The sequence below is a fragment of the Heterocephalus glaber genome, unplaced genomic scaffold (genome assembly GCF_053883595.1).
Source record: "Heterocephalus glaber isolate CG9 unplaced genomic scaffold, H.glaber_assembly_v1.0 deba00001729, whole genome shotgun sequence".
Taxonomy (NCBI): Eukaryota; Metazoa; Chordata; class Mammalia; order Rodentia; family Bathyergidae; genus Heterocephalus; species Heterocephalus glaber.
The window spans coordinates 15,541,065-15,555,336 of NW_028258440.1; positions in this window are offsets into that span (position 1 = coordinate 15,541,065).

Below are 14,272 nucleotides of genomic sequence, written 5' to 3' on the forward strand. Positions count from 1 at the left end.
CTTGCTTATTTAGTTTCTTTCGTTCCTTTTTCTTTTTTTTTGAGACAGGGTCTTTCTACCTATTCCAGGCTGACATTGAACTCACAATGTAGCCCAGGCTGACCTTGAATTTGTGGCAATTCTTCTGCCTCAGCCTCCCCAGTGTTGGAATTACAGGCATGCGCCACCATTTCTTGCCCATTCCATTTTTCTTTTTTTCTCTTTCTTCTTCATTGGCTTTTGGGAGTTTGGGGGTTTGTTTTTCCTTTGAATTTTTTCTTTTTTATTCTTTTTTCTTCATTTTCTTGGGGGTTTTTTGGTTACCTTTATCTAATTCTATTAATTTTCTTTTACTCCTTAGTAAGATTTTTAGCACAGATTTCTGTCCTCATCCTCCTTTGCTTCATTTTTCAAAGTTTTCTTCTATGACTCCTCTGTTCCTCAACCCTTTTATCTTTACTACTGGTATATAACAATTAAATTTTATTAATCTTTAGACAGTTAACTCTATGCAATTACTGTTGAATTTTTTCTATTGTTAGTGGAGGTATAGTTGTTACATTTTGTGGATATTTACTATATGTCAATATTTGGTTTTTCTTAGTGTTTATACTATAATTATAGATCTCTTTTCCATGGATAAGGGAGTTACATTATTGGTTCTTTGGGTATGTCAATATCCAGTTTGTCACTGATGCTATAACTGTTCCTGATTTTATTGTTATTGTCTTGGTGGCATTGTTGTTGTAATTGGTTTTCTCTTTATGCCAATATGCAGATTGCATTTGGTCATTAACAATACTGTGATCCATTCTCAGAAAACTGGGTGCTGAGCCAATTACACTACATCCTTCTCTCCAAAATTAATGAAAGTGGCTGGATTTTGGGACAGAGGCAAAGGCCTCTGAGCATTAGCCATGGTCAGAGTGCATCACTGAAAAGCATACACTAAGGTCTTAACAGTAGCAACAAAGTCTTTCCACTATAAGCACCCTGAACCTCAGCACAAAACACAAAAACCCCCCAAACACACACCCACACCCACCCACACCCACCCACACCAACAGAAACATGAGAAGGCAATGATTTTTTGTTTCCCCCTGCCACTGGGCAGCAGAGGTACTGACTGACCTGATTGTGGACAAGGCCAACACCCTGGGAGAGAAGGTAAGTCCTGGAGAGTCAGTAACTCCAGAGAGCAATAATGAACTGGGCCAACAGCACTAGCCCCAAGAAAATCTCATGGCTATTATAAACTGCAAAAACAGTATGGGATTTTACCCTGAAAGTAACTCCTTCATAGCAGGATAGAGTTGGAGAAGAAACTCACTGTAGTGTCTGCCATATTACCAGAGAGTGTTTGATCTGAAGCCATTTTGGAAGGAGGTAATTGTTTAGGACAGTAACAGAACAACTCCACTTCAGTGTTTTCAGTGTTACCTTCCCACAGTGACTAGGTGAGAGACAGCCATTTGAGACAGTTACAGAGGGTGTGGGGTAGACATAGAACCCTGAAAAGTTTAAGCACAGGCTGGGAAGGACATGAGGCCCCACCCTCCATGATGAGAAACCAGGCTCAGTGTGTGTGGCTTTTAGAGGTGGTTGGATCTGAAAGTGCTGGGACTAAGTCCAGCAGTATGCTTGAACTCAGGCCTCACTGCCTACATCCAGCAGAGACCAATGATCTACTTATCTTCTTCATCTACCAACTTGAGCAAGGAGACCCCTTGGCTTGGATGGTTACCATAATCTGAGGTGTATGGATCGAGGGACTTCTGGAGCAGGGGTGGTACCTCACTCACTCACAGGCCACAAAGCTGGGTGGGGAACATATAATGTATTTTGACATATTTTATATATGTAGTGTATTTTGATATACTTTTTCCTCTAAATCTGTGTCTGCCATAGTTCATGTATTGAAACATAAGCCTTAATGTAAAAGCATTGAGAAGTAAGGCCTTTAGGAGGTGGTTAAAAATTCTCTGCCTTTTTAAAAGGGTTACTAAGGGCTTTTGCCCTTATGCTTTTTGCCATGTGAGGTCAGAGCAAGAAGGCCCTCACCTGACACTGTAAGTTGGCATCTTCATCAAGGATTTTCCAGCCTTCAGCACTGTGATAAGTTTCTATTTGTTGTAAATTACCCCATCTGTGACATTTTGATATAGCAGCGTAAGCAAACTAAGAAAAGGTATGAAAATCATGCTTGGTGTTGCATTATGGGTTCTCCAGAAACATGCTGAAATGGAGTTGAGAGTACAAGATATTTGTTAAGGCTCCACACCTGTAAAAGGGGCAAGTTAAAATGTGATGTAGGCCAAACAGAAAGACCTATAGAGAAAATATTGTCAGTGGTTCCATGTTGCATTGGTCAGCTTTCTTTTCACTGAGAAAAAATTCCCAATAGTCTCAACTTACAGGAGGAAGATTTCATTTAGCTCACAGTTTCCAGTGGGTTCAGTAGGCTGGTTCCAAGGTGGAAACAGTATGGTGGGAAAGCTTGGCAAAGTTCAAATGTTCACTCCATGGGAACCACGAAGGAGAAAAAAGACAAAGAGGGGAGAGGAGAGAGAGAGAGAGAGAGAGAGAGAGAGAGAGAGAGAGAGAGAGAGAGAGAGAGAGAGAGAGAGAGAGAAGTGGAGGTGGAAGAGGAGAGAGAAGCTAGAAACAAGCTTATTCCCCTGGTCCCCAAAAGAATCATGTCCATCTCATTATTCAAAATTCATTTAGTCTATCTCTAATAGTTGCCAAATTTTAACAGTTCTAGCAGTTTTGAAACGTCCAAGTCCAAGGTTTCCTCTAAGTCTCAAGGCAAACACAGCTGCGAAGCCTTGTAAAAATCAAAAAGAAAGTTAAATACTTCTAACATACAATGGCACAGAGTAAATATTCCAATTCCAAAACAGTGAAATAGATAGAAATCAGACCAAAGCAAGACCAAAACACAGCAGAACAAACATTAAATCCTATAGTTATATGTCCAGCTACCCAGGCCAGGTTATGTGAGATGTGAGCTCCAAAGGGATTGGTCAGTCCCACCCCTATGGGCTTCCTGGTTGCATCTCACATGGCCTCTCTCTTAGACTAGCTCCACTCATTCCTTGTGGCTTTTCCTGGCAGATATATCATGTTCCTGGCACCTCCAACTTCCTTGGGTCTCCATTGCATCTTTGACTTCACTCTGTTTCACGTACTTTCCTCTTTTGGGCTTCTCCCAGGGACTCTGACCCTGTCACACATTGTTTCCTGACTCCCAGACCATTTTCTGTAATCTGGGTGGAAGCATTCTTGACTCCACAACTCTTACATTGTGCATATCTGTAAAACCAACACCAAATGGATAACACCAAGGTTGGCCACCAGCTTGAGCAGAAGCTGGGTCACCTTAGACCATGGCTGCTGCAGCTTTTGAGTGTCTAGATAGCTGAGATCAGGGATATACTTCCCTAGGCAAAACTGAATGAGCAGGTGTCCCAGAGACAGTCTTCTCAATGAAAGATTTAGAGTTTTGCACTCTTGAGCTTGTGATGCTCAAGAAAAAAGTAATCTTTTTTCTTTTCTTCATACAAAGTACTTGGCTTCTTTTTTAATTTTTATTTTAATGTAACACAAGTAGATATATTAATAAAATATAAAAGCCATTCTCTCTATAAAAATAATATATATATAAAATAATAAATATACAAAAATATATTTGAAAATAAATATACAAATAATTTTTTATGAAAAAAATAATAACAATGATAAATACACTCTGTATCATGATCTTAAAGGAATATATTTTCATTTGTTAATCTATCTCTCAACTCATTTCCTAATAATTCTATACCTTTTTTGCATAAAACATTTTAATTATTAACAAAGTATGCTAATGTTTTCAACAGTCATGCTGTCCTTTGCCGCAGCTTTGCAGTCACTTCCTTTCTGGTGAAACTTCAAACTTTGTTAATCATTCAGCTCCTCTTTTTTCTCATGATTCTTGCTGTAGATCTGCTAAAAGCACACCTGAAAACAGCAGCCAGAAGTACTCATGCCATAGGATGAATGCTGGGCTGCCTTGGAATTTTCTCTACCCTATTGGTTTAATCATTCACCTTTAATCTCAGTCTCCCACAGTCTTGGGACATCAGCAAAATGTAGAAAAATTTTCTGCCACAGCATAACACACATGGCCTCAAGTGAACTGACAACAGGGCTCTTGTTCCCAAGTGAAACCACTTGATCCTTGTCTTTACTGTCCACATTCCTATCAGCATTCTGGTCTTCTAAGCTCTGACCAGTATTGCACATAAAGCACTGCTCATAACATTCTAGGGGTTCTCTAGCTGGCATCTCCAAACTTTTCCACATTCCTCCTGAAAACAAAACAAGTCCCAGAGGCTTCTAAACCATATGGTCAGGTCCAATTATAGCAGTGACCCCACTTCCAGTATCAAAATCTGTATTAGATGGCATTTTTGTTGCTGAGACACAATACCCAACACCTGCAACATAAAAGAGGAGAAGTTTATTTTGGCTCATGTTTTTCAGAGGATTCAGCCCATGGTTGGTTCTCTCTCCAAGATAGAAACTGCATGGCAGAGGAAAACTTCTCACTTCATGGTGGCCAGGAAGGAGGAGAGGGAGGAAGAGTTGGAAGAGGAAGAGGAGGAGGAGGAGGGGAGAGAGAGAGAAAAAAAACAGGGGGGAGAGGAGGGAAAAGGAGAAGCTAGGGACATAATGCATCCTTCTAGGTCACACCTCTAGTGACCCACCTCTTCCAACCAGGCCCTACCTCCTAACAGCCTATTCCACTACTGAATTCATCAATGAATGAATCCACTAATGAGTATAGTGCCCCCATGATCCAACTACCTTCCAAATCCATGAGATATTGGAGGACATTTTAGATATAAACCATAATAAGCTCTCTTTACAAATGAAAGTTTTACACTTTAACACCTTGGACTGTGTGATGGGTGAGGTTTTACTGATTTGTGAGATGCTTTTGAACTATCTTTTCCATTGTACTGATGCAAAATAATTTGCTTTTTAAAATGCTAATATTCTTTGCAACCATACTCTTCATGGCCCCAACTTTGTAGGTGCTTCCTTTCTGGCCAAGCTACAAGATTTTCAAGTCATTTACCTCTCCTCTTCTCTCCTGATTTTTACTGTATATGTGGTTAAAAGCAGCTACAGTACCCATGCCACAGCCTGGATGTTGAGCTGCTGTGAAATTTCCTCTACCAGATTAGTGAGTTCACTACCATCAATTCCAGTCTTCCACAAAGTCTCAGGCCATGGGCAAAATGTAGATAAATTATTTTTTCCCAGAATGAATCATGCATGGGCTCTAGTCTAGTTTCCAATAGAGTCTTCCTTTCCATCTGAAACTTAGGAAATCTCCTAGTATTACAATGCTATTATTAAGGTTAATGGGAAAGTACAACAACCCAATCCAGGCAGAATAATAAATGGCCCAGAACCTTCAGAAATGAAGATATGGGTCACCCTCCCAAGTAAAGAACCAAGACTTGCTGAGGTACTTGCTGCAGGTCAAGGGAACACACAATTAGTGGTAGAAGTAGGTATTTATAAATACCAACTATGACTGCATGACCAGTTGCAGGAATGAGGACTGTAATTGTCATGAACATTTCTTCCCTATTTTGTTAGTATACTTGTGCATATGTACACATGTCTAAAGTATCTTTATTTCTTTGTAACATAACACTGATAGACTTAATATTGATACTTAAGATTTTTTAAATCTACATTATAATATTTAATTTATGGAATGTCAGGAGAAGAGTAAGCACCACTCCACTCCTGGTACCAAAATCTCTATTAGTTAGGGTTCTCTAGAGGAACAGAATAAATAGAAAATATATGTATAATTATGCAAGGGGATTTATTAGGCAGCTTTAAAAAATCAAAGGCAGGTTCACAATAGCCATCTGCAGGATCAGAGGTGAAAGAATTCACGATGGCCATCTGCATACTGGAGACCAAGAGTTTCCAGTAGCTTCTTAGCCCAAGAAGATGGCAGACACAGAACAAGAAGTATCAAAGGCACAGCACCAATCCAAGGCTGAAGGCCTGGAAAGTCACTGTAGAGTTGCTGGTGCAAATCTGCATTGGCAAGCTGATGAAACTGGAGACCAGTGTCCAAAAGTGATGGTGAAGACTGGAGCTCTTCCAAAATGGGGATTCTTGCTTCTTCTTTTCCCTTTTATCCTGTCCAAGCAATAAGTGTATTTGTTGGTGCCACCCACATCTGGCATGGGTTTTCCCTTCCTCTGATTACCGGCTTACAAGTTAATCATCCATAGATACACCCAGAACTATTCTGCACTAATCTGCGAAGCATTTATTAATCTATTCAGGTTGACATACCACAATTGTCACACACATCAAACTCAGTTACTAGATGTGGCTAAGAAGAGTGTAACTTGGGTTAAGACTCTACAGCTGAGACACACCCTGAAGAAGTTGACAGCTATGTCCTGTCTGCTGAGTGTCCACTCCAGAGACAAGCAGCACGTTCTTCCTTGAAATGGGATCTGGTAGTTTATCTGTACGTCTACCTCAATGTATCATTTGTACCACTTGGATACATTTCTCTCTTTGTAGGTGGGGAGCATCTCTACAAGACCCCAGAGGGATTTTCTTTCTGAGGAGAAACTTAGAAGTGAGAAATTAGTGTTATAAATTAAAACCAGTAGTAAAGGCTATGGATGTGGCTCAGAGACATGGTGCTTGCCTAGTATGCATAAGACCCTGGGATCTGTTCCCAGCACTTAAACAAACAAATGAACAAACAACAAAGCTAGAGAAGTTAGCCTTTGGTTCACAATTGGTACCATCTTCTGCCTTCAGTATCCACTATAAATTTTCCTTACCTTCACTTAGCATCTCTGCTGTTTCAGTAGCCTCGCTAGTGGGATGACCCAGGTATTCCTCCTTTAGGGGTACGATTCTCCATCATCATGTCCATGATTGCTTTACTTGGTTATTTATAGTCAGAACTGGGAAAGGTAGTATCTAGAAATATTCAAATGGAAATTCATTCCTGGAAGCAAGCATCACCTTGATCCCCAAAGCAGAGAAAGATCCAACTGAAAAAGAGAACTATAGGCCAATCTCACTAATGAACATAGATGCAAAAATCCTTAAGAAGATAATGGCAAACAGAATGCAGAAGATCATCAAGAAGATCATACACCCTGATAAAGTGGGATTCATCCCAGGGATGCAGGGATGGTTCAATATACAAAAATCAATTAATGTAATACACTATATCAATAGAGCCAAGGACAAAAACCATATGATTATCTCCATAGATGCAGAAAAAGCATTTGACAAAATCCAACATGCATTTATGATAAAAACCCTACAAAAAATTGGAATAGATGGTCTCTACCTCAAGCTGATAGAAGCCATCTATGAAAAACCAACAGCCAATATCATACTAAATGGTCAAAACCTGAAATCCTTCACACTAAAATCAGGAACAAGACAAGGATGCCCACTATCACCACTCTTGTTCAACATAGTTCTGGAAACATTAGCCACAGCAATTAGACAAGAGAAATAAATAAAAGGAATAAAGACAGGAAATGAAGAAGTCAAATTGTCATTATTTGCAGATGACATGATACTCTATATAGAAGACCCAAGAACTCCACCAAAAGTCTTCTAGACTTAATAACCAAATTCAGGAAAGTAGCTGGTTAGAAAGTCAACACACAAAAATCAATAGCTTTCCTCTACACCAATGACAGACTCACTGAGAGAGAAATAGGCCAAATAATTCCTTTCACAATAGCATCCAAAAAACTGAAATACCTAGGAATCATCCTAACCAAAGAAATCAAAGACCTCTTCTCTGAAAACTATGGCACTCTGAAAGGAGAGATTGAAGATGATATCAGAAAATGGAAAGACATCCCCTGCTCCTGGGTAGGAAGGATTAATATAGTGAAAATGGCCATACTTCCAAAACTGCTATATAGATTTAATGCAATTCCAATTGAGATCCCAGCAGCATACTTCATAGACCTCGAGAAAACAATCCAAAAATTCATTTGGAACAAGAAGAGACCCAGAATAGCAAAAGCAATTCTAGGTAACAGAGACATGGCAGGGGTATCACAATCCCCAACCTGCAACTCTACTACAAAGCTACTGTGATAAAAACAGCATGGTGCTGGCAAAGAAACAGACTTGAGGACCAGTGGAACAGATTAGAAGATGCAGAAACAATGCCAGACACACTCAGCCATCTCATCTTCAACAAAGGAGTCAAACACCCTCACTGGAAGAAAGATAGCCTCTTTAATAAATGGTGCTGGAAAAATTGGGCTTCAACTTTCCAAAGATTAAAACTAGACCTATATCTCTCACCATGCATTAAACTAAAATCAAAATGGATTAAAGATCTAAATATTAAAATAGAAACTCTGAACCAGTTGGAACAGAGGTTAGGTAGAACCCTTGAAGACATCAGTGTAGGAAAAGATTTTATGAACAAAACCTCAGTTGCCCATGAACTAGCACAAACAATCAACAAATGGGATCTCTTCTTATTAAAAAGCTTCTACACAGCAAGAGAAACCACCAGCAGTGTGAAGAGACAACCCACAATGTGGGAAAAAATCTTCACCTGCTCTTCCTCAGACAAAGGTCTACTATCTCGAATCTATAAAGAACTTAAAAAGATCAGACCTCCCAAATTTAAAGACCCAATCCAAAAATGGGCATCTGAAATGAACAGACATTTCTCAGACAAAGAAGTAGAAATAGCAAATAAATACATGAAAAAATGTTCAACATCACTGGTCATTCGAGAGAAGCAAATGAAAACAACGCTGAGATTCCACTTCACTCCAGAAAGAATGGCTGCTATCATGAAATCAACCAATAAATGCTGGTGGGGCTGTGGGGAAAGAGGAACCCTGCTCCACTGCTGGTGGGAGTGTAGACTGGTGCAACCACTTCGGAAATCAGTATGGAGATACCTCAAAGAACTAGGACTGGAAGTCCCATTTGACCCCATTATTCCACTGCTGGGGATCTTCCCCAAAGAAGTAAAAGAATCATACCACAGTGATATATGTGCACCCATGTTCATAGCAGCGCAGTTTGTAATAGCTAAAACTTGGAAACAGCCCAAATGCCCATCAACTGGAGACTGGATAAAGAAAATGTGGTTTTTTTATAAAATGGAGTACTACTCAGCCATAAAAAATGAAAAATTAGAGACATTTATAGCTAAGTGGATGCACATTGAGGCGATACTCTTAAGTGAAATAAATAGGACACACATGTGTAAATACTGAATAGTTTCTCTGGTGTGAGAAACTGAAAGTGTAAATAAGGACTAAATGTATAATAGGTAATGTGAAATAGGAAGAAAAGGGGCAAAGGCGAAGGAAGTGGGAGGGCTAGGGGAAAGGATAGAAGGGAATGGGATTAATATGAGAAAATGGAAAAATAGGAACAAAATCTTTGTAAATAGGGAGGACTGGAGGGGTTGAAGGGAGGGCTGTGCAAGGGTGAAAAATAAGAACCAAGAGAGACTATGTAAAGGTGCAAATTTCCAATGATGAATGTCATTATATTGTATACCTAAAATGTACCAATGATTAGAATGAATAATCAATAATGTAAAATAGGAAGAAAAGGACCAACGGGGTAGGGGTAGTGGGAGGGGCAGGGGAAAGGAAAGAAGGGAAAGGAAAAAATGATGAGAAATGGAAAAAATGGAAATAAAGTCTTTGTAAATAGGGAAGGGTGGAGGGCGTGAAGGGAGGGCTAGGAATGGGGAAAAAATAAGAACCAAGATGCATTATATAAAGGTACAATTCCCAATGAGAAATGTAATTGTGTTGTATACCTACTACCAATAAAAGAATTTAATACAAAAAAAAAAAAACAAATGGAGCCAGGTGTGGTGGCACATGCCTGTATTCCCAGCACTCAGAAGGCTGAGGCAGGACAATCACTGTGAGTTTGAGGCCAGCCCGGGCTACATAGCGAGACTCTGGCTCACAAAATAAAAAATAAAATAAAATATTCAAATGGATCATTTGGGTTTTATACATACTTTTGTAGGGAAACAGTTCAACAATGGAACACTAGCAACTTTGCATATATTTGTATAGGTCACATAGCCAATGCTCAATTAGAGGTTCTAAATCTTGGCAAAATACCCTTTCAATAATATGCCAAAAAATTAGTCTTGTAAGGAACTGTCATAGGATATTTCTCATCAGTGTCCCTTTGTTCTGGAAGAAAGCCAAAATCAGGTTCTAATCAGCCTAACTGTTTCCAATGAAGCATGGGACTATCTATCTTGATCTTTTTAGTATATAGCTGCAGGCTATGACACTGATTAGTTGCAGTCTAGAATTGGCTCTTCAATAACAGAGTGACCTACCAGTCATATCATCTGTCATCTGATGTAGCTGTCCTGTGGGATTAAGGATGTAGGGAGCTAACTACGATGATCTTGCTTATGCTGTCTATGTAAGTAATATACTGTGTATATTCATTTGGGCTCGTTGTCACCTATCTGGTCAAATGTCTGACAGAGTAGCCACCCAATTTAGCAGCTGCTTTTGCTCAGAGACTTCTTGACACCCTGACAATCCCTTCCTGTTCCTATTGTGAAAAGCAGCTCTACCTCCTTACAACCACTGAAGTCAACTGACCAAGATAAGATGGTTACTTTTCTTGCCTCCTTGTTCCTGGACACAAAGAGACCAAAATGCCCAGTTGTCAGTCCCAAATTGTAATTCACATGAACTTTTTTTCTCCAATGGTTCTCAACCTGGAACAGTTTTTCCCCCTAGGAACATTTGTCAATATCTGGAGACATTTTTTGTCACAATTAGAAGATGTGTACTCCTGGCATCCAGTGGGGAGAAGCCTGGGATGCTGTTAAATATACTATAATGCACAGGACAACTTTCATAACAAAGATTTATCCTACCAATATATCAGTAGTCATGAGATTGAGAAACTTTAGGCTAGAGTGAGCTCCCTTCAGGGCCAGGACCTCTGACTCTAGCAAGTAGAAAACTGCAGGGATGTCACTGTGTCACTGATAGTGATGGTAAGTGCGGATATTCCTGTTTCTATTCTTTTGTTTCTTCTTATTGAGAATATACACCACATACAATTTTTTTGATTTGCTGAATACACTATATTCTGAAGAAAAGGATCCTTCTCACATAGAATATTGGTTTTGAGTTGGTACTTAAGCTGTCTTTCAGCAGGCAAGTTCATTACTCAATCATAATACCAGTTTTTTGGGTGTTGGTGTACTGTATGAAATCAGGAAATCATATCATCATAGACCAATTTCTATGTCTTTACTGTAAAATGCATCCTCTTGTCTAATGTAATTTTATGTGGTATAACCTGATGGTTGATCAAATACTCTGTAAAATTTCAGATAGCAGTGTTAGGATGCTATCTTTTAGAAAAGCTAATCTATACCAAAAAATACATGTTTATCACTCTGAAAAAAACTATTATAATATCTCATATATAAGTGGGCTATTGTAGTCAACTCATAACCAAGTGGCCAGTTGGACACCTGCAGTGGTGATGCCATTCAAAAGGTTCCACGTCAGGATCGCTTGCTGGCAGGTTGGAAAGTCATAGACAATAGTAACTAAATAACCCTTGGTAAGTATGAATCTATTCTGTTGCCCCCATATTTACTCTCCAAAGAGGTGTCATACTCTGATTTCAACTATATTACAAGCTTTTGTAATCAAAACAGTATAGTGCTGGTATAAAAACACACAAAGACTAGTGAAACAGAATAAAAATTTTTGCATAGATGGACAACTAAATTTTTGTTACTGTCTTAGCTACTTTCTTGTTGCTAAGACACAATACCTGACACCCACAACTCTAAAAAGGGAAAGGTTTATTTTGTCTCACAGTTTGTAGAGATTTCAGTCCATAGTCAGCTGGCTCCAAGGCAGGGCAATGTGGCAAAGGGGCATGGCAGAGGAGAAAGAGCTCATACCATGGTGGCAGGTACCAGAGAGAGATCAAGGGAAGAGGGAGGGAGATAGACCCTTCCAGGCCACGCCCCCAGTGACCCACCTCCTCCAACCAGGCTTCATTTCCCAATATAACATTTAGCTGTAAACTCATCAGTGGACTACTCCACCGATGAGTATCACACCCCCACTATCTAACCACCTCCCCAAAGCCCCACTTAAGAGCACATGAGGCTTTGGGAGGAGACATGCAGAAATAAACCATAACACTCATGATCATCTTGCTTCAGCCTCCCAGAATGCTAGGATTGTAGGTGTGTGCCCCCATGTCTGTTTAAAACAAGTAACTTTGACAAAAGCACCAAGAATATATAATAGGGAAAGGACAAACTTCAATAAATGGAGTTGTGAAATCTAGAAGTCTACATACTAAAAAAGAAGAAAAACAAGGAAGGGGATGAGGAGGAAGGAGAGGAGGTGGGGAAATAAAAAAGAGAAAAAGAAAAAAAGAAATTAAACCCTTCTCTTACACTATACACAAAAATCAGTTCAAAGTGGATTGAAGGCATAAAGCTTTATTGTGGTTTTATTGACAGTTCTCTAATGAGTAATGATGTTGAGCATTTTAAATGTACGTATTGGCCATTTGTGTATTTTCTTTGGAGATATTGGGTTAGTTGTTATAAGAGTTCTGTATAGTCTGGATATTAGTCCCTTATTGGATATGTAATTTACAAATATTTTCTTCCATTCTGTGGATTGTATTTTCACATTCTTGATAGCATACTCTGAAATACAGAAATTTTTATTTTTCATTTTATTTTTGTTTGTTTGTTTTTCTTAAATTCTTTTATTGGTAGATTTTAGGTATACAACACATTTACATTTCTCTTTGGGAACTTGTACCTTTACATGATGCATCTTGGTTCTTTTTTTTTTTCCCCATTCCTAGCCCTCCCTTCACGCCCTCCACCCTTCCCTATATACAAAGACTTTATTTCCATTTTTTCCATTTCTCATCATTTTTTCCTTTCCCTTCTTTCCTTTCCCCTGCCCCTCCCACTACCCCTACCCCGTTGGTCCTTTTCTTCCTATTTTACATTATTGATTATTCATTCTAATCATTGGTACATTTTAGGTATACAATATAATGACATTCATCATTGGAAATTTGCACCTTTACATAGTCTCTCTTGGTTCTTATTTTTCACCCTTGCACAGCCCTCCCTTCAACCCCTCCAGTCCTCCCTATTTACAAAGATTTTGTTCCTATTTTTCCATTTTCTCATATTAATCCCATTCCCTTCTATCCTTTCCCCTAGCCCTCCCACTTCCTTCGCCTTTGCCCCTTTTCTTCCTATTTCACATTACCTATTATACATTTAGTCCTTATTTACACTTTCAGTTTCTCACACCAGAGAAACTATTCAGTATTTACACATGTGTGTCCTATTTATTTCACTTAAGAGTATCGCCTCAATGTGCATCCACTTAGCTATAAATGTCTCTAATTTTTCATTTTTTATGGCTGAGTAGTACTCCATTTTATAAAAAAACCACATTTTCTTTATCCAGTCTCCAGTTGATGGGCATTTGGGCTGTTTCCAAGTTTTAGCTATTACAAACTGCGCTGCTATGAACATGGGTGCACATATATCACTGTGGTATGATTCTTTTACTTCTTTGGGGAAGATCCCCAGCAGTGGAATAATGGGGTCAAATGGGACTTCCAGTCCTAGTTCTTTGAGGTATCTCCATACTGATTTCCGAAGTGGTTGCACCAGTCTACACTCCCACCAGCAGTGGAGCAGGGTTCCTCTTTCCCCACAGCCCCACCAGCATTTATTGGTTGATTTCATGATAGCAGCCATTCTTTCTGGAGTGAAGTGGAATCTCAGCGTTGTTTTCATTTGCTTCTCTCGAATGACCAGTGATGTTGAACATTTTTTCATGTATTTATTTTCTATTTCTACTTCTTTGTCTGAGAAATGTCTGTTCATTTCAGATGCCCATTTTTAGATTGGGTCTTTAAATTTGGGAGGTCTGATCTTTTTAAGTTCTTTATAGATTCGAGATAGTAGACCTTTGTCTGAGGAAGAGCAGGTGAAGATTTTTTCCCACATTGTGGGTTGTCTCTTCACACTGCTGGTGGTTTCTCTTGCTGTGCAGAAGCCTTTTAATAAGAAGAGATCCCACTTGTTTTTTTCTTGAAGCCAGGTCTCACTGTGTAGTCCAGGCAGCCTTGGAATAGCTATGTAGCTCAGGCTGGCCTTGAACACAAAATCCTCCTG